General features: G+C 45.1%; 1 pseudogene; it reads right to left on the reverse strand.

Moving 5' to 3' along the window:
• Positions 1-20,484: 20,484 nt before the first annotated feature.
• On the reverse strand, positions 20,485-20,603 carry LOC134938985 (5S ribosomal RNA; annotated as a pseudogene).
• Positions 20,604-21,104: the final 501 nt, after the last annotated feature.

Here is a 21,104-nt window from a genome sequence, read left to right on the forward strand (position 1 = left end):
GACAGTGTCCACCAGGTCCGTTATACAGTATATTATATATATATAAGCAGCAGTACGGTAGGCCACGGCTGTACCTACCTCTGTGTCGTCAGTGCACTCGTCGTCCATAAGTATAAGTAATACTATACTATCCATCCATCTACATTGTATACCTGTGGTGTTTTTTTTTTCTTTCTTCATACTAGTTTAGCAGTCTGCTGATAGTGTCCACCAGGTCCGTTATACAGTATATTATATATATATATATAAGCAGCAGTACGGTAGGCCACGGCTGTACCTACCTCTGTGTCGTCAGTGCACTCGTCGTCCATAAGTATAAGTAATACTATACTATCCATCCATCTACATTGTATACCTGTGGTGTTTTTTTTTCTTTCTTCATACTAGTTTAGCAGTCTGCTGACAGTGTCCACCAGCTCCGTTATACAGTATATTATATATATATATATATATATATTAAAAAATGAAGTATAAAAAAGCGCCTGGTAGTGTTGGTGACTCACTCCTCGTGAAAAAGATTTGTGATAATAAAACAGATAAATTATAATAAACTTAGCTGCGGGTATTTCTGGTAGATGACTCTTATAGACAGCACATGTAAAGGAGAGATAAAATAAACATAGTGTGTACTGTTTTCAAATTTCCACAGATGTTTTTCAGAATAAACAATTTATAGGAACTGTGCAGGTTCCAATTTTAAAAGGAGAAACTATGTTTAGTTAAAAACAATAGTTTAATGAACACACTCCTGCCAGAACATGCAGGTCACATATATAAATAAAACAGTACACAAAATAAAAGGACATATATAGCAGCTGATTCAAAAATAGAAAGTGCAGGTATTAATCGTACAATATAAAAGAATATAATAGGCTTATCTGTCCACAGGTATGGGTATTGGATTAAAATTCATCCATGAATGCAGGTATCAAACGTACAGAAAGTAAGATAAAAACATGGCTTATCTGTCCACGGATAGGAAGTCAGAAAGGGGTGGGCATCCAGTCCCTGCCCACCCCTTTCTGACTTCCTATCCGTGGACAGATAAGCCATGTTTTTATCTTACTTTCTGTACGTTTGATACCTGCATTCATGGATGAATTTTAATCCAATACCCATACCTGTGGACAGATAAGCCTATTATATTCTTTTATATTGTACGATTAATACCTGCACTTTCTATTTTTGAATCAGCTGCTATATATGTCCTTTTATTTTGTGTACTGTTTTATTTATATATGTGACCTGCATGTTCTGGCAGGAGTGTGTTCATTAAACTATTGTTTTTAACTAAACATAGTTTCTCCTTTTAAAATTGGAACCTGCACAGTTCCTATAAATTGTTTATTCTGAAAAACATCTGTGGAAATTTGAAAACAGTACACACTATGTTTATTTTATCTCTCCTTTACATGTGCTGTCTATAAGAGTCATCTACCAGAAATACCCGCAGCTAAGTTTATTATAATTTATCTGTTTTATTATCACAAATCTTTTTCACGAGGAGTGAGTCACCAACACTACCAGGCGCTTTTTTATACTTCATTTTTTAATGTTTATCTTTATATTGTTTTAAAGCTGCCACTTACGTATATGTGAGGAGTGTTAGGTGTGACCATTTAGTCATTATATCCCTTTGCCTTTAGGGGTCTTACTGAATACACCTAGGCGCTATTCTCTATTTTTTCACATATATATATATATATATATATATAAGCAGCAGTACGGTAGGCCAAAAAGTCTCTATCAGGTGTCTCATGCAGACCACCCTTTGTACAGTATACCCTCTAAACGGTATACCCTAATCTGGATTGACCCTTGATGGGTGAATGTCAGGTGTTCCTGTTAGGGTACCTTTACCATAGGTGGATATGACCTATGTGTTTAGTACAGGTTGAGTATCCCATATCCAAATATTCCGAAATACAGAATATTCCGAAATACGGACTTTTTTGAGTGAGACTGAGATAGTGAAACTTTTGTTTTTTGATGGCTCAATGTACACAAGCTTTGTTTAATACTCAAAGTTATTAAAAATATTGTATTAAATGACCTTCAGGCTGTGTGTATAAGGTGTATATGAAACATAAATGAATTGTGTGAGTGTACAAACACTTTGTTTAATGCACAAAGTTATAAAAAATATTGGCTAAAATTACCTTCAGGCTGTGTGTATAAGGTGTATATGTGACATAAATGCATTCTGTGCTTAGATTTAGGTCCCATCACCATGATATCTCATTATGGTATGCAATTATTCCAAAATACGGAAAAATCCCATATCCAAAATACCTCTGGTCCCAAGCATTTTGGATAAGGGATACTCAACCTGTATGAGTATAATAGTTTATCAGTGTTCGTGTGGTATGAGACTGTTGCGGCGTCCCGCTAGTCTGACCCTTGTATTGCTGATGTCTATGTGCACCACTATGAGGAAAACAGGTTACGGGCTAGGTTCTTTTACTTACCGCTGGGGGTGCGTTCAGCGTGCCTGTGCCGGCTCAGCTTCCGTGCCTGCATCCTACAGTGCTGTTGTCTACCAGTCCGTGGTGTCTCAAACACCGTGCGGTGCAACAGCCGCTGCACTCGCCTGCTTAGGGACCTGTTGGTCACTTCCTGGTAGCCGCGTCACGTGATGTGTCACGTGGTGCGGGATCTCTCGGGCAGTCCTCGTTCTCCAGCCGGGGGAGAGAGCTGTAAAGTGTGGTAAATGGCCAAATAGTTTGGCCAAATAGCCAAATAATTTGGCTAATTACGGACTGCTAATTAGGTAAATATTCTAGTGATGAACTTGAACTGTATAAATCACTACTGAATAAGTGGTAATTCAATCTTAAATGATTCATACAAAGGTATATTTTCTGTACCTAATTTAAGCAGAATAAAGATTACTGAAAGGTGCATTTACCTAATGAATCATCTCATAAATTTACGAACCAGAGAATTTATTTAGGTACTGTATGTGTAACACCCCGGGGTTGCCGGGTGTCTAAGTTGGTTCACAGGTGTTCGGCGGCTTGGTGATGGACCCTTTCCCTAAGATGTTTTCCCCGAACCTTCTATGATTTGAGTGGTTCAGAGAGGTACTGTAGGACAGATTGATAGATTAATAGGAAAGTAATTTAACAACAATCTCCTTGGAGAATATTTTTATTTTATGCTGGATAGAAAGATTAATTGGTTCACACAATAAAGATGACAAAGATGATATTCAAGAAGATTAAATCACTTTGTGGCATTCAATAAAGACTAATTCACTACAGCTCACATTATACTGTATGACTCAATGTAGCTCAGGCCTAACTCAAACAGTGGCTGGTAAAGACTGATTTCTAATCACTCTAATCACAGATATGCAAGCATTAATAAGTACAATTTTCAAGAAGACAATGAAAAAGAAGATGATCAAGAAAAGAGTAATTTGCAAAAAAATCAATTAAAGTCACTGATACACAGAAAAATACAATCCTCTATTTTCCCTCAATATCCCTACACATGTCATCACTGGCAATAAAAACATTGGAGCTAAAAGATCCTACAATTTTACAGTGTTGCGTTGGGGTTCTGAGGCTTATACTGAACGCTTAGGCACCTCCTTAATGAAATATAGGTTCTGTAATCACATGCATGAACATATGTTTTGACTTGAAATTAAACTGTTACACTGAGAATAGCACACATAGACACATACTGATAAATGATTCTTAATTGACAATTTATATGTTTTTATAGTTGCACACAATAAAACTTTTTTAATTACATTCTTTATATTATATCATAATTGTATTACTTTCTTTGTGTTATTTTTTAGCTATATTGGGCTTTTGTCAATAATATTTGTTTTTTCGTGCTTAAAGTAAATTAATAAATGTATATTTTATTTTGTGCACAACCTAGAACAACTGCTATTCTTATGGCTTTCAACTTTACTATGCTATAATAATTGCTAGTAGTAACACCCGTTATATCACATCAAGGGATCTATATCTTAATATTGATATGCAATAAAGAAAAACTTCAGATAAGGGGTCATCTTTGCACAATTTATCAAACTTATGTAATAAAGAACTGGTGCAGAGGACACATCTGTCTCTATCCTATAGTGGAACATGGTTGTCAGCATGGCTTTGAAATTAGAAACTCTAAATAAAGTTAGCTTAAATTAACACCACTAATACTATTCAGGTTAGTGTGTAGTATAATATTTATACAGTTAGATATATTTGATCAGTAAAGAACAAATATAGTGTTCCACCTGCACTAAGCTAGTACTTATATGTGCTGTGGTTACTGTAATATGTTATTTCTTCTACCAGCACCCAGTATGGATAATTGCCCAAACAGTACAGTTACTGAATTCTACATCTCAGCATTCTCCACCTCTGTAATAGGACAATACGTGCTCTTTGTTGGTATTCTACTGATGTATCTAATTACTGTGAATGGAAATATAATTATCACAGTACTTATATGTTTGGTGCCCCAGCTCCACACTCCAATGTACTTCTTCCTGTGCAATCTATCCATTGCAGATATAATGTATGTCTCTAGTACTGTCCCAAAGCTATTGTCCATAATAATAACCCAGGACAAGGCAATGTCCTTTCCAGCTTGCATTACTCAGGTGTACTTCTATGTTTTGTCTGGCATCTGTGATATTTTCACTCTGACCTCTATGTCATATGACCGATATGTCGCAATTTGTAAGCCCCTGCAATATTCTCTGGTCATGAGTAGGAGACTGTGCATTATAATGGCTGCTGCTTCCTGGCTTGTACCTGCCATAAATGCACTGACGTATGCACTCCTGACATCCATGTTATCATTCTGTTCCTCACACAAAATTGACCATTTCTTTTGTGACCTGAAAACATTATATGCAATCACCACTAGCGACACTACAAGCAGAGAGATATTTATGGTCTTTGAGAATATATCTTTTGCTTTTCTACCGTTTTCTCTCACTATAACCTCATATGTGTATATTATTTCCTCTATATTAAAGATCCATTCCTCAAAGGGACGTTTCAAAGCTTTCTCCAGCTGCACCTCCCATCTTACCACTGTCATATTATTCTATGTACCAGTTATCTTCTTATATGCTAAACCAGAGTCTCAGCAGTATAAAGAACAGGATATGATGCTCTCATTGCTTTATATGGCCGTGGTTCCGATGCTGAACCCATTTATCTACACATTACGGAATAAGGAGGTTTTGGGAGCTATTACGAAAATAGCAAAAACCAAGAGGCACTCCCTTCTTATGTGATGATTTGACTATAGAAATTTTTCAGCAATTACTACCAATCAATTGTCATTTAAATAAAGATTTTAATGAAGTATTATTTTGATGTCAGTTGAACTTATGATAAGTTTAACTGATTATCAGAATGGGTATGTATAGTTTTTAATTTTTTTATTTATTTATTTAGTAATATAATGTTAATTAATTATTAGACATTGTCTGCAATTGGGTTCCCTCCTGAATAACTTGTGTAGGATTTTTTTCATTCAATGTTAAGGGCTCATTGTCTGTTGGTAGTGGAAATAGAGAAAATAAAGGTGTTCTTTTTTTAAATATGAGTATGTGGAGAGTCACTTACATGGTCTTGTAGCTTTTATGCTGAATATAATGGGCCTATTTCTTAGGTGGGAGTAAGCAAAAACAATGCAATGGGTGAAAATACATTCATTATTTTTGCCTGCAGGGTAAATACTGGCTTCTACTACATGCAGACCACAAATACTGAGCAGTTTTATTTTTACACAACAATTTAGATTTGAGTTTGGACCACAATTGCCTAGCCTCTTGGAATGGCCGGGAGCCTCCCAAAAATTGGATGGCACTCACAGCCCCCGGGAAAGGTGGGCAAGTTCCCTTAATGGCACAGCCCCCTTCGGCTGCACACTTACAGAGCACAAGTGGGTGGATCAAAGGGGTCCAAAGACGCGTCATCATTACTCCACCCCTGCTACACAATGCCTGTAATATCAGCATTGTATAGCAGGGGCATGACCATAATGATGTGCCCGCAAGCACCACACCTCCTGTACTGCCTCCTATGCTGAGTCACGCCCATATCCCCTGCTGTACCTAGCTGGCTGCCATCTCTCGGAAGGGCAGCCGGAATGTTGGCCGCCCATGTTTGGACATACCGCAGTCTCTGCATATTTTAAATCTGCTGCATCTGCAGCCCTACATGGATTCCCTAATGTAAAGGGGGACTTATTCAGAGGTACACCCAGTTGCTTTCACAAATACTATTTTGAATGCAGTGGAGTTGTAAAAATATGCTAATGATTTAGACACTGTCTTGTGCACAGAGACGCCCATCTCCAGTGTCTGACATCTGCCACTGATGAACAAAAGCTGGAACATCAGTCACGGATGAGACTCACCATCAAACATCTAAGAAACCCTATGTTTCAGAATGTGAGTCTCAGCTAAGAAGCCCGGGCCATTCCAAATGAATATGAATTCACAGTGGAACACAAAGACATGCCCATAAAATGATCCTGACATGACTGCATTTTTCTAATCACCCCTGATACCTCCCCCAAATGCAGACTATCATTCACTTTGCAAATGTGAATATATAAACTCATATGTTGGCCAATATATGCCATAAACATTGGATATGATGCTTATTATAATTCTAATGGTTGTAAAGTGCACCTGTGCTTTTGTTCCTATATTTTAGTATTAAGTTTCAGCAAGGTAGCACATCCCATTATAAGAAGCTAGGGTGTGCAGTCCAGGCTCCATCCCACAATTTAAAAAATATCTTTAATTAAGTGTGAAAGGTATTCCTATGATAAACAACAGTTTCTGTTAACTTAGCAGGATGAGGTGGGGATGCTGGGCGATCCGTGTTCACTATATGCACTCCTGAGAGGACCTCCGGGGGGATGATTTGTTTGAACTCCTGCTCATAGGCTGTGTAGTGGACTGGTTGGTCTCGTCCTTCTCCTGTCCTGAGACTCTGGTGGTGCTCCTCAGCTATATTGGCCTTCAGGACCCTCTTGATGTTTCCATATCTTTTCTTCACATTCTTCAGATCCTGATGGCAGTAGCTGACCACATTGACTGCATCCTGGATCGAGCTCCACATGTCCTTCTTCCGGGATGCAGAAGTCCTGTATGCCTGTGCACCCAGCAGGAGTGGATACACCTGCACCATGGCATGGAATAGAGCGCAGTTCTCTTCAAATAAATACCTCACACTGTGCACAGCCCTGGTTCTGCCATATGCTGATGTCCCAGCCTCTTCATCCTCCTCTTCTTTAGTGTCCTCCACAGCAGTCTTCTGCACCTCCTCATTCTCCTGCCTCTATGTCAAACACAGGCTGCTGCTGCTGGGACATGGGCTCCTCCTCCTCCTCTACCAGCCTCCTCCTCTTCTCTCTACCCAGTTGCCTGGATGCCATGCCTACTCAGTTGGTTAATAAAGGGTGTGTGTTGATTCAATCATGCGACTTTTGGGGGCCAATGGTTGTCTTTCTCTCACACTGTGGACCACCAAACTTAAAAAATGCATTCTGGTAGGTCAAGAAATGATGAATATACATTTAAGATGTGTGAGGCGGGTCCCAGTGTCAGGGTGTGGCAGGCAGTGGGACGGCGATGGGGCGCGACCATGGAGGAGCTTAGATCCAAAAGGATCCGGGTTCCTCCAGTCAGTGCCCTGGGATTTGAACTTGGCACCAGTCGTAAGCCAATCCCGGCTCATGGATTGGCGCCCAATCAGCGCTCTTCACGGCGGACCAATGGGAGCCCACTGCGTCATCACTCCGCCTCCTCCCAGCGTCTTATATTAGGTGCTGAGCGGCGGCGGAGCTCAGTCCAGCGCCGGAGTAGGAGCTGTGAAGAGCTCCAGAAGAGGACGAAAAACTGCCAGTGGGAGAAGAAGTCCCAGTGGCGGCTGGAGAAGACCCAGCGGCGGCCGGAGAGGAGGACCCAGCGGCAGCGGAAGAAGTGCCGCCAGCGTGCAGAAACCAGTGGAGAGTGCTGCAGCATGTGTAATGCAAAAGAGCTAATGAAGTTCCCCGCTGCAGCCTCTTCCAACGGTCCGGGTAAGGGCCCTTGGGCCGCCACCACCTACCTCTAAATCCCCCTAGACCACCAGGTTGTCAGGCATTAGGCCTGTGGGCACAAACAGGAAATAGGCATGAGTGGTAGTTGGGAGTCAGGCGCCTCACTATATCGTAATTGGTAATCTTGGCATTAGGCCAAGATTGCCATTTTCCTTGTTAGGCAGGCACTAGGCCTGTGGGTATAGTTCAGGCATTAGGCCTGTGGAGCAGTTAGGAGCATCAGGGGGGCCAAATCCGAATAAGTAATCTTGGCATTAGGACAAGATTACACACTCATTGTTAGGCAGGCACTAGGCCTGTGGGCACACACAGGCATTAGGCCTGAGGGGTGGTTAGGAGCAAAAAGGGGCTAGAGCTGAATGAGTAATCTTGGCATTAGGCCAAGATTGCCTTTCTATTATTGGGCAGGCACCAAGCCTGTGGGCTTCAATACAGGGCAGGGCCAAACTCACCCTGCTCTGGTGTGCATAATTTTTACCCTGGGAACGGACCTATAGGACAGAGCCCCTCCAGCTTAGTCCCTGCAGTGAGTGGGCTGTACAGTAGCTCACTTAAGGCCAGGTGCTGGTTGAGTGTGAAGGGCTGACCGGCTCTCACGTGCTCCATTTGGGATAGGGAAGGTTGTGGAGAGACGGTCCCACACCCCTACCATCCTGTAAACCTGAAGTGGATGGCTGTTCATGACAGGAAGCCTACTTTGTGCACACGCCTGAGGTCATAGTGTAGGAGGTGATTAGCCGGTACGACCAGCTGGATCCTTCATCCAACCAGTTTAAAGGTAACTCACACTGTTTTATGTCACTACTGTTGTCTCCTTGAATGTGCATGTTCTGCTAGCTGAAGACAGGTGCAGCCGTTTATCCAAATTATATTTGTTTAGAGTTTATAGTAAAATAGGCCAGTTTAGTTGGTTAGCCTATTTGCTAGTTTGTAGGGAGGCTGCTGTCCATTTCTCTCCAGAAGCAGAGACCCGCGACAGGCAAGGTGACAAGAGTGGCTGTGTGAGTATTCCCCTCTGAGTTCACGTGTTGGTCCACGTTGAGCGCCGGTTTGCGAGACCCCACTAGGCCTAGTGAGGTTCGCCATCACCTGGTGTGAAAGTGCCAATAGGTGACAATTGGGTGGCTGAGGCCCCAGGGCCAGTGATGATTTTCACATTAACCGGTGAAGGTCACTGCCACCCCCACCATGTCCTTTTTCCTACCTATGGAAAGAGGTATACTCGGTGATTAGTGTTTCTCTTCCCCTAGTTGGTCCGGATCACAAGGTCGGATTGCTGCGGTAAGGTCCCAGGAAAGATTCTCATGAGGAAAGAAGTTCTGTGTCCGGAGGTCGAGAAGGGTGGTTTGAGGTAATGAGCGAATCATGCCTGCACATCAGCAGGCGCTACACCTGCACCACCACCCATACATTTGGCATAGTCATCAGGATGTCAGACATGGAAAACGATGCTTCCCCGAAACCGGGGAGGAAATTCAATTTTGGACCAGCATTGACGCATACCCCTCAGTATGATGTACGGAACATGCCACTGTAAGAATGGAAGATGAGGCTTGACGGAATCATCCAGCTGTCTGGGGTACCCTCCGAAATGCAGCTGCAATTGGCATTGAATACACTGGATGGAGAAGCCTGGCAGTCCATTATCCTTGTTCCAGAAGAAGAGAGGAAAACGTTAGATGAGGTACTCACGATCCTCAATAGTGCCTATGGCAACACCTCATCTGCTGGGACCCTGTGTCAGTGGTTGTTCAACCGATTTCAGAGAGAGGATGAGTCTATACCCCAGTTTGCAAATGCGCTTCAAGAGATGTTAGGAGAGATCTGTCAGTGCGACCCTGAAGGTCTGGGGTCACTGGTTAACCTGAGCATGATGCTGAGGGATCAGATTGCTCTGGACCTAAGGAGTATCCCCATTCCACAGATCCTGTTGGACAAGATTGCCAACGACAAGAAAATGACCTTCCATCAAGTTCAAGTAGAGGCTGTCGCTAGGGATCGTGACGCCAATTTTGGACCTTATGCCATGGCCCCACAATGGTTATCACCGGTGTCGGCCCCTGTGGCCAGCAGAGAACCAAATCCCTGGGGAGCCTGTATCCTAAATCTTAAGGCGGCATTCTCAAAAGTCACTCTAGAAATGAAAGAGGAGATCTCCCAGTTGCAGGATGAGGTTCATAGACAGAGGGGCCATGGGGGGTCCGAAGATCGGGCACCGCGTAGGATGCCAAGGGAACCACAAACCAACATCAGAGGCACTCGTCCTAGAGAAGGTAGGGGACCCCATTGCTATCGCTGTAACCGGTTTGGACATATTGCCCAGGAATGTACCAAGCCAAGGCAGGACTCTTCGTTAAACTAGAATCCCTCGTGGTGACGGGACCACGCCCGAGGGAGATGAGCGGAGGGGGTACAGATATAGTGGATTCAGCTGATATAGTGGGTGAGTGTCCCATTGTGGTTGGATGTCTTGGGGGAAAAGAGCAGAAGTGCCTGTTGGATACTGGCTCGCAGGTCACCACCATGTCTGAGGCTTGTTTCCTGAAGCACTATTCGCATCTGAAGGATTCTTGTTTCCTGAAGCACTATTCGCATCTGAAGGATTCTGTGTTGGAAAGTTGGGTTACTCTTATGGCTGCCAATAATCTTCCTATTCCAGTTGTCAGAGTGGTATGGATGGAGGTCACGATCTGTGGATGAGAAGTAGGAAAGAAAGGAATCCTGGTCGTGGGAAGCTCGGGTTTGAGTCATGGGCCGGTAAATTGTCGGCATGAACATCCTACAGGACCTCAATCAGATTTTGTTCCAGGAAAGTGGTCCGCAGTATTGGAAAGAATTGGGTGTACAACTCCCGGTGCAACAGGCATTTCAATAGGTGGGGTGGATATCTGAGGCTGGAAATTTGGAAGAGTCCCTGGGGTCGATTCGGACCAGTCATTGGCAACAGATAGAGTTACCTCCCCGCCAGGAGATAATTCTTCCCCTTGAGGTGCATACCCACCAGCGTCTGGATGGGTTCAAGGTGATGGTGGAACCCAATGGATTCCTAGGGATAGACTGAGGGATTATCCTAGCCCGGACCCTGGCAGTAGTGAGAGATGGCAAAGTGTTGGTTCGGCTTTGTAATCTACTGGACGAGACAAAGAGAATTCCTGCAGGAGCAACCATTGCTAATGTAACGGCTGTCTCTAGAGATAGTGTTTGGGGGGGTCGGCAGGTCTTACTGCGTGCTGAAGAACAAGGATCATGGTCAATGGCGGTGAGCCTGGATAAGGATGAAGAACCCAGTGCAGATTGGTGCGGCCATGTTATACAAGAACAGATGGATGTCTGTTTGGACGAGTGTAACACCGTTATGGTGCAGAAATTGGAGCAGATGCTATGGGAATGACGGAAGGTGTTCTCCCGCCATGAGGAGGACTTCTGGTATACTGAAGATTTGCAGCATGAGATTCGCACTGGGGAGAGTCTCCCTATTCGTGAGAGATATTGGCCTATCCCTCCCAAGCTCAATCAAGAGGTGAAGAAGATGTTGCGGCAGATGTTGGACAATCAGGTCACTCGTGAGAGTAAAAGCCCATGGGCTGCTCCCATTGTGTTGGTACTGAAGAAGGATGGTTCCATCCGGTTCTGTGTGGACTACCGGCGGTTAAACAGCTGTACCGTTAGAGATGCCTATCCATTGCCTAGGATAGAGGAGTCCTTGGCAGCCCTGGGGGATGCTTGGTATTTTCCCACCCTGGACTTGTCCAGTGGATATTGGCAAGTGTCGGTTGCACGCAGAATCAAGAAAAGACTGCCTTCACAACTCCGATAGGGTTGTTTGAGTTTTTGCGCATGCCTTTTGGACTCACTAATGCCCCAGCTTCATTCCAGCAGATGATGGAGAGGTGTTTAGGGGTCTTGAATTTCGAAGCTCTTCTGATATATCTGGATGATATTATCGTGTTTGCCTCCACTCTAGAAAAGCATCTGACGTGCCTCGATTTGGTGTTACAGCGTCTGTAGAAGTATGGGCTCAAGCTTAAGCCCCATAAGTGTCATCTTCTGAAATCAAGCTTGGAGTATTTGGGTCATGTTGTATCCAGAGAGGGAGTCTGCCTTACACCTGGCAAGGTTTCAGCAGTCCAGGAGAGGAAGACGTCCACTACTATCACCGAACTGCGTGCTTTCCTAGGATTGGTCGGGTACTATCGACGGTTTATCAAAGATTTCGCCAAAATTGCTGAACCATCGCATGCTCTGCTCCGAGGAGTGCCCACTACCAAAAATTGCAGGCAATAGCCTGGGATGAGGCACAAGAGAAGGCATTCTGAAACCTGAAAACAATGCTCACCGAGGCTCCGGTTCTGGGATATGCTGATTTTGAAAAACCTTTTCTGCTCTGTACCAATGGCAGCCTACAGGGGTTAGGGGCAGTACTTTCACAAGTACAAGACAGCCAAGAACGAGTAATTGCCTATTGTAGCCGGAGTTTGAGGGAAACAGAGAGGAACCCGGATAACTACAGTTCCTACAGGTTGGAACTGTTGGCTGTAGTCAGGGCAGTGACTGAGAAGTTTGACGAATATCTGACGGCTACTCATGTGGATATCTACATGGATAACAATCCCCTGGCCTACTTGAAAACTGCAAAACTGGGTGCATTGGAGCAGCGTTGGGTAGCCCTGTTGGCAAAATTCAGTTATAAAATCCACTATCAGCCAGGGAAGAGTAAGGGTATGCAGATGCATTGTCGCAATTTCCTGTACACCCGCCTCGATGAAGAAGACGAGAGTACAGAGGTCCCGGATTTGACCAGAATTAGATGTCCCATAACCACGAAAAAGCAACAAGTATATGAATGTGCCACTCTGCTCCGGAGCATGTAACAAGAATGGGCGTCATTACAGGAGAGTGATCTGGGACTTAGTGCCATCCAGCGGTGGAAGCAAAAAGGACACTGGCCTAGCCAGTGGGAGAGGAGTCGGCTGACCCTCTATTGTCGGAAAGTCCTGAGGAGTTGGGACCGGCTAATGGTCTGCTCCAGAACACTGCATCAGCAGGTGTATCTACACCACGAGCTCAGTATGGTGGAACAGATTGTGGTGCCAGAAGCGGTGCTCCAAACTTTGGTGACCAAAGTGCGTGATAGCGGAGCACATTTAGGATCAGCAAAAACTTTCCAGTGGCTACAGTGTCAGTTCTTTGCCCCTCAGCTATTGACCTTGGTGGAAAGAGTGTGCCGGGAGTGTCGGAGATGTGGAGTATTCAAGCCGCATGAACAGCATGCACCAGTACAGCCCATTTGGATGAGTCGTCCCCTGGAGCTGTTCATGATTGATTATGTTCTTATTGGGGAATCCGCTAGTGGCCATCAATATGCTTTGGTCACGGTTGTGGTCCCTACAGAGATCAGACTGCAGAGTCCGCTAGCAAGGCCATTGTCGAGCATTTCATCCGGCAGTTTGGGTGCCCCGAAAGAATACATTCAGACCAAGGGGCTTGCTTTCAAGGGAGACTGATGGAGCAACTTTGTCGACTATATGGGATGCAGAAGTCCCGGACCACTCCGTACCACCCACAGGGGAATGGCGCCTGCAAACACTTCAATCGGACCTTGTTCCAGATGCTGCGGACCTTGGAAGACACCAAGATATGGAGGTGGCCAGAACATGTGGCAGAGCTGGTGTGGAACTATAACAACAGGGTTCACAGCACTTAACATGTGTTATGCACACCAGTGCCTGCAGGAAAGTACTGGTGTCAGAACTGTTATGCACTCCAGTGTCTGCAGGAATGTACTGGAGTTTGAACTGTTATGCAAAACAAATGGACTCACAGACAAACTGGGGAATATGACATAACGTACACAGAAGGTAATAGGGTAACAAAATACACACAAAGTGAACAGAGAAGCCCAGAAGCTAAGGAACTGGGTATCTCCTTTGTATTAGAACTGCACAGATGGAAAAAGCAAGATGTTGTGTTTTAATACATAGAGAACCCGAAATGCTGTTGCTAAGGGCAACAGCAAAACCCTAAAGGGTTACCAACGGGTGTGGCAGTAAACTCCTTGGTCAGAGATGGAATGATAGACACAAGGAGAGTCTCCACAATCCTATTTCTCACTTGCAGTGCACAGGTTTTAGCTTACTGCCACTAAACTGACCCCTGACACCTAGCACAGTGAGACAGGATTAGACAGGCAAGTCTTAGAATACAGCCGCAAACTTGCTAAGTTCACAGAGTGGTAACAGAACCCCAGCAAGCTAAACGACTGACTCCAGTCTTACTGCTAGGTCTGGATTGGCAGAGTGTAATACCAAATCCCCAGGCCTATTTGCAGTAAGCAACAAACAAATACAAAGCTACACAGTACTGGCTAACTTTCATGAACTGACTAACCAACAAAGATTCAGCAGCATCTGCTTACCCTGAAAAGAGGCCTTATAAAGCAGGTGCTGTCCACGCCCCACTCAGACCTCACAGACTGTGAGCACAAAAACCAGCACCGGATCCCCTGCCGCGCACAGAGCCTATAACCACTGCACAGCAAAAGACCCGAACCGGAGTATCAGCTGCGCTCAGGTTACTCCACTAGCACTTGTCTCCCGGTTGCCATGACGACGTGGCAGCATAGGGCAGGAGACCCTAACAGTACCCCCCCTCTGACGAGGGGTCAAAGAACCCCTACCACCGGGTTTATCGGGGAACTGCGAGAAGAAAGAGCGTATCAGTCTGGGGGCATGAAGATCACAACTGCGCACCCACGACCGCTCCTCCGGGCCATACCCCTTCCAGTGCACCAAAAATGACAGCCGACCCCGAACCACCTTGGAGTCAAGAATCCTTTCAACAACAAACTCCCTCTGGCCACGTATCAGAAGAGGGGAAGGTCTTCCACTGGAAGAAGGATTACTAATCGCCCGTTTTAAAAGGGAACAATGAAATGTTTTATTGATACCCAAAGAACGGGGCAGATCTAACTGAAATGCCACCGGATTGATAACCCTGGTGATCTTATAAGGGCCGATGAACCGGGGCCCTAACTTATGAGATGGCTGTCTCAACTTCAAATTCTTGGTAGACAACCAGACGAAGTCTCCTAATTTGAAGCTGCAGGGTCTTTTCCGCTTATCAAAAACCCTTTTGGTCACTAATGACACAGACACAAGGGCTTTCTTCACTTTCCGCCAAATACCTCTAAGGACCGAAACCACAGAGGAACCACCAGGCGTGGAGTCCAGGGGGTCAAAAGAATTGGCCTTAGGATGATGCCCATACACACAAAGGAAGGGAGAGATCCCTGTAGCAGAGTGAGCCGCGTTGTTATAGGCAAACTCCGCCATGGACAGATGAGCAACCCAGTCAGTCTGACACTTGGAGACATAACACCTGAGGAACTGCTCCAAGGACTGGTTCACCCTTTCAGTCTGCCCATTAGACTGCGGATGGTAGCCTGACGACAAGCTGACAGAAATCTGGAGATCGGAACAAAATGCCCTCCAGAATTTGGCCACAAACTGGGATCCGCGGTCAGAGACCACATCAAGTGGCAACCCGTGGAGACGCACAACATGCAGCATAAATAATTCAGACAGGCGTCTGGCTGATGGCAGCCCAACCAGTGGAACGAAGTGCGCCATCTTCGAAAACCTGTCAACGACAACCCAGATGGCTGTCATCCCCGAGGATTTGGGCAAGTCCACCACAAAATCCATTGAAATGTGGGTCCATGGCTTAGATGGGATAGAGAGTGGATGTAATGGGCCAACAGGAACCCCTCTAGGAGTCTTATTTCGGGCACAGATGTCACATGCCCGAACCCACTGATACACATCCTTAGCCACCGAGGGCCACCACACCGCCCTAGATAGCAACTCCCGAGTTCTGGCAATACCCGGGTGACCTGCCAACTTCTTGGCATGGAATTCCAGGAACACTCGCTGTCTTAACCTAGGAGGCACAAACAAAAGACCTACCGGAAGGTCTGGAGGAGCCTGCTCCTGTGCTCTAAGGACTAATGATAAGAGGTCCTGGGTAATGCCCACTTTAATACATGATGGGGAAACAATGGGCAACGGCTCCTCGGTGGTCTCCTGGATTGGAGCAAAACTCCGCGAGAGCGCATCAGCCTTGATGTTTTTTGACCCAGGGCGATATGTTATCAAAAAATTAAAGCGAGCAAAAAACAAAGCCCATCGTGCCTGCCTGGCATTGAGACGCTTCGCTGACTCTAAATATGCCAGATTCTTATGGTCAGTGAGAATTGAGACCACAAACTTAGCCCCCTCAAGCCAGTGTCTCCACTCCTCGAGTGCATCCTTAATAGCCAACAATTCCCGGTTACCCACGTCATAATTCATCTCGGCAGGCGAAAATTTACGGGAAAAGTAAGCACAGGGATGAAGGCGATTATCAGACACTCCCATCTGAGAAAGCACTGCCCCAATACCCATCTCAGAGGCATCCACCTCCACCACAAAAGGACGCTCTGGATCTGGGTGTCGCAGCACCTTGGCCGAAACAAATGCACTTTTGAGACGGGCAAAAGCCGCTTTAGCCTCACAAGACCAGTGAGCAACATCCGCCCCTTTTTTAGTGAGTGCCACCAAGGGCGCCACTATAGACGAAAATCCAGCGATAAATCGTCTATAAAAATTCGCAAAGCCCAGGAAACGCTGAAGCGCCTTCAAACTAGTGGGCTGCACCCAATCCAGGACTGCCTGTACCTTGGAACCCTCCATTTGGAAACCTTCTGGGGAGATAATATATCCTAGAAATGCGATTTGCTGAACTTCAAATTCGCACTTCTCCAGCTTCGCCCCAAGCCGGTGGTCTCTGAGTTTCTGGAGGACTAAGCGTACATGCTTCCGATGTTCCTCCAGGGAATGGGAGAAGATTAGGATGTCATCTAAGTATACAACTAAGAATCTATCCAAATATTCCCTGAGCACATCATTCATGAAATCCTGGAAGACTGCCGGGGCATTACAGAGCCCAAAAGGCATCACCAAATATTCATAATGCCCTGAGTGGGTATTAAAGGCAGTCTTCCATTCATCCCCCTCTCTTATTCGGATTAGATTGTACGCACCGCGTAGGTCAATCTTAGAAAAAATGGTGGCAGTACGAAGCTGGTCAAACAAGACCGAAATGAGAGGCAGTGGGTATGAGTTTTTAATCGTGATACGGTTCAATTCCCTGAAGTCGATGCAGGGTCGCAACGAACCGTCCTTTTTACCCACGAAGAAGAACCCCGACCCAACTGGAGACTGTGAAGGTCTGATAAATCCCTTAGCCAAGTTCTCCTGAATGTACTCTGCCATAGCCTGAGTCTCAGGACGTGACAGGGAGTACAACCTGCTCTTGGGAAGCTTAGCATTTGGCAACAAATCAATGGCACAGTCATAGGGGCGATGGGGAGGTAGTACCTCTGCAACTTTTTTGGAGAACACGTCCGCAAAATCTGCATAACACCCTGGCAATCCTGGCAAACTTAGCTGCGAGAGCCTGACTGGAAGGCTCAAGCAACTCCTGAAACAATCAGTACCCCAACTAAGAATCTCCCTAGAGACCCAGTCAAATTGAGGATTGTGGGCCCTTAACCAGGGTAACCCCAACACCAATGGGGCAAAAGTACAGACAGTCACATAAAAGGACAATTTTTCAGAGTGTGTGGCTCCAATAAACAAAGAAATCTGGCTAGTGCAAGAGGTAATTTTACCTTGGGATAATGGTTCCCCGTTTAACCCACAAATCTCAATTTCCGATGCCAAGGGTACTAAGGGAACAGAGTGTTTCAGGGCGAATTGGCGGTCCATAAAAACCCCGTCGGCCCCACTGTCCACAAAGGCCTCAGTCTTGACAGTTTGACCGAGGATCTTCAAGGTCACCGGAATGATAAAAGTCTTCTTGGGAAATTCTGACTTCTGGCCTGACAGGATATTTCCCATCACCCTCAGGCCCTGAAGTTTTCCGGCTTTTCTGGGCATGATACTACCACATGACCTTTATTCCCACAGTACAAACACAACCCCTGCTGTCTCCTCCGCGTCTTCTCACGCGAGGAGAGGCGGGTAGCCCCAATCTGCATAGGCTCCTCAGAAAATTCCTCAGAGTCTGAGGTTCCCTTGGGAAGGAAGGAAATCTCAGTCTCCCTTTCAAGCCTACGCTCTCTCAGCCGTCTATCCACCCGGATGGATAACTGCATGAGCTGATCCAAGCTATCAGGCAAGGGATATTGTACCAGTTGGTCCTTTATCTGGTTAGAAAGACCTCTTCGGTACTGGTGTCTCAGGGCTGGGTCATTCCACTGGGTATCATGGGCCAACCTCCGAAACTCCGTACAGTAAACCTCAACTGGCCTTCGCCCTTGCTTAAGGATCGAAATCTGAGCCTCGGCTGAGGCCGTCTTGTCAGGGTCATCATACAACATGCCCAGTGCCGTAAAAAAAGCATCAACACTTTTAAGCGACGGACAGTCAGGCTGCAACCCATATGCCCAGACCTGTGGGTCTCCTTGTAGCAAGGAAATCACTATGCCCACCCGCTGAATCTCCGACCCAGAAGACTGAGGCCTAAGCCGGAAGTATAGCTTGCAGCTCTCCTTGAAACAAAAGAACTGCGAGCGATCTCCAGAAAAACGATCCGGGAAATTTACTTTCGGCTCCTTAACCCCTGCAGGTGCTGCTGCTGCGGGAGCTCCACCAGCAGCCTGGGAGGTGTGCATTTTAATGGACAAATCATTAAATTGTCGAGTCAGGACCTGCACCTGATCGACCACCTGTTGCAACGTATTTTGAGGGGTATGCTCCATATTCCCACAAAATTTCAACAGGAGTATTAGGCTGCTGAATATGTTATGCACACCAGTGCCTGCAGGAAAGTACTGGTGTCAGAACTGTTATGCACTCCAGTGTCTGCAGGAATGTACTGGTGTTTGAACTGTTATGCAAAACAAATGGACTCACAGACAAACTGGGGAATATGACATAACGTACACAGAAGGTAATAGGGTAACAAAATACACACAAAGTGAACAGAGAAGCCCAGAGGCTAAGGAACTGGGTATCTCCTTTGTATTAGAACTGCACAGATGGAAAAAGCAAGATGTTGTGTTTTAATACATAGAGAACCCGAAATGCTGTTGCTAAGGGCAACAGCAAAACCCTAAAGGGTTACCAACGGGTGTGGCAGTAAACTCCTTGGTCAGAGATGGAATGATAGACACAAGGAGAGTCTCCACAATCCTATTTCTCACTTGCAGTGCACAGGTTTTAGCTTACTGCCACTAAACTGACCCCTGACACCTAGCACAGTGAGACAGGATTAGACAGGCAAGTCTTAGAATACAGCCGCAAACTTGCTAAGTTCACAGAGTGGTAACAGAACCCCAGCAAGCTAAACGACTGACTCCAGTCTTACTGCTAGGTCTGGATTGGCAGAGTGTAATACCAAATCCCCAGGCCTATTTGCAGTAAGCAACAAACAAATACAAAGCTACACAGTACTGGCTAACTTTCATGAACTGACTAACCAACAAAGATTCAGCAGCATCTGCTTACCCTGAAAAGAGGCCTTATAAAGCAGGTGCTGTCCACGCCCCACTCAGACCTCACAGACTGTGAGCACAAAAACCAGCACCGGATCCCCTGCCGTGCACAGAGCCTATAACCACTGCACAGCAAAAGACCCGAACCGGAGTATCAGCTGCGCTCAGGTTACTCCACTAGCACTTGTCTCCCGGTTGCCATGACGACGTGGCAGCACAGGGCAGGAGACCCTAACAACATGAGGGGAGGGAATACCGCACAGGAGATATTGAGTATAGAAAGTTAATTTTCTAAACCAAAATCAGGTAATTACAAGAAAACGCTGTTTTCTAATTCTGATATTATTTGGTGGTGCACCCTGAGTCAGTAGGGGAACGTAGACAATATGGAAGAGAAGAAGACTCTTTTGTGGGCGCACTCTTTACTTTACATAAATATAGAAAATAGTCAAAGTAGATAAAAATACAAATTTTAATAATTCAACAAAATAATTTCTACACAATTAAGACAATTAGTGGTTCATCAAGAAAATAAAGGTGGTCAAATAATTAACCAAATATTTGAAATAGCACCATGTGCTGATATGAAAGAAACTGGATTTTGGCTGATGGAAGGAAATTCTGGACGTTATATATTCAGTGGTATATTGTGCTAATAAGCCAATTACTGTTATGCATTCCCCTGTAATATAGTCTGGATACTGGTAGTGCTTAAGAATAGTATGCCACTGTCTGGTCTCCTGCCAGAGAAGATAAGAGCGGAGGGGGCGGCAGGGGGACAGGCAAAGAGTGGAAATTGGAGAGCAGTGTGAATCTGCTGTCAGTGTTAGACACTATATGGGCTCAATCAAAGAGCTCTACTGCACTGGGTATTCCTCAATGGTCACCCACTTGAGTACTAACCCAGCCCAACACTGATTAGCTTCCGAGATCGGACGGTTTCGGGCGTCTCCAGTGTGGTATGATAGTAGAGGAAATGACCAATATTACGGAGCTCTGGAATCACTGATGAGAGTTCACGAATTTACAAAGTTATTCAGGACAGATACCAGACATAGAAGAAATTAGATGGATCTGCTGCCAATGTTAGACAGGGACTCAACCCTGAATCACTGGTGAGAGTCCACGAAAATAAAGATTGAAAGAAAAATAAGTAGATAGTAAAAAGGTATAATGGGGTTTAAATCCAGATGCGGCAATAGTAAAATGAACTGGAATAATTACATTATCATTGGAAAATGTTGCCTAAACACAGGGTGCCTGAAATGCCAAAGCAAAGATAAGGAGAAAAAATTAATAACAGAGTACCAGCTATGGAAAAGTATCCAATATGATTTATCGGTACTTAAAAGTAGCAATGAGGTTGTAGCTGAATTGCATCTAGAGTGTAGCTGTTACAAAAGTTTCCACTGCAGGTTCTCAATGCCCCAAAAGGATATAACTATATAGAAGTGAAGTTGTAACTAAATAGCAA

Source organism: Pseudophryne corroboree, chromosome 6 (assembly GCF_028390025.1).
Source record: "Pseudophryne corroboree isolate aPseCor3 chromosome 6, aPseCor3.hap2, whole genome shotgun sequence".
NCBI lineage: Eukaryota > Metazoa > Chordata > Amphibia > Anura > Myobatrachidae > Pseudophryne > Pseudophryne corroboree.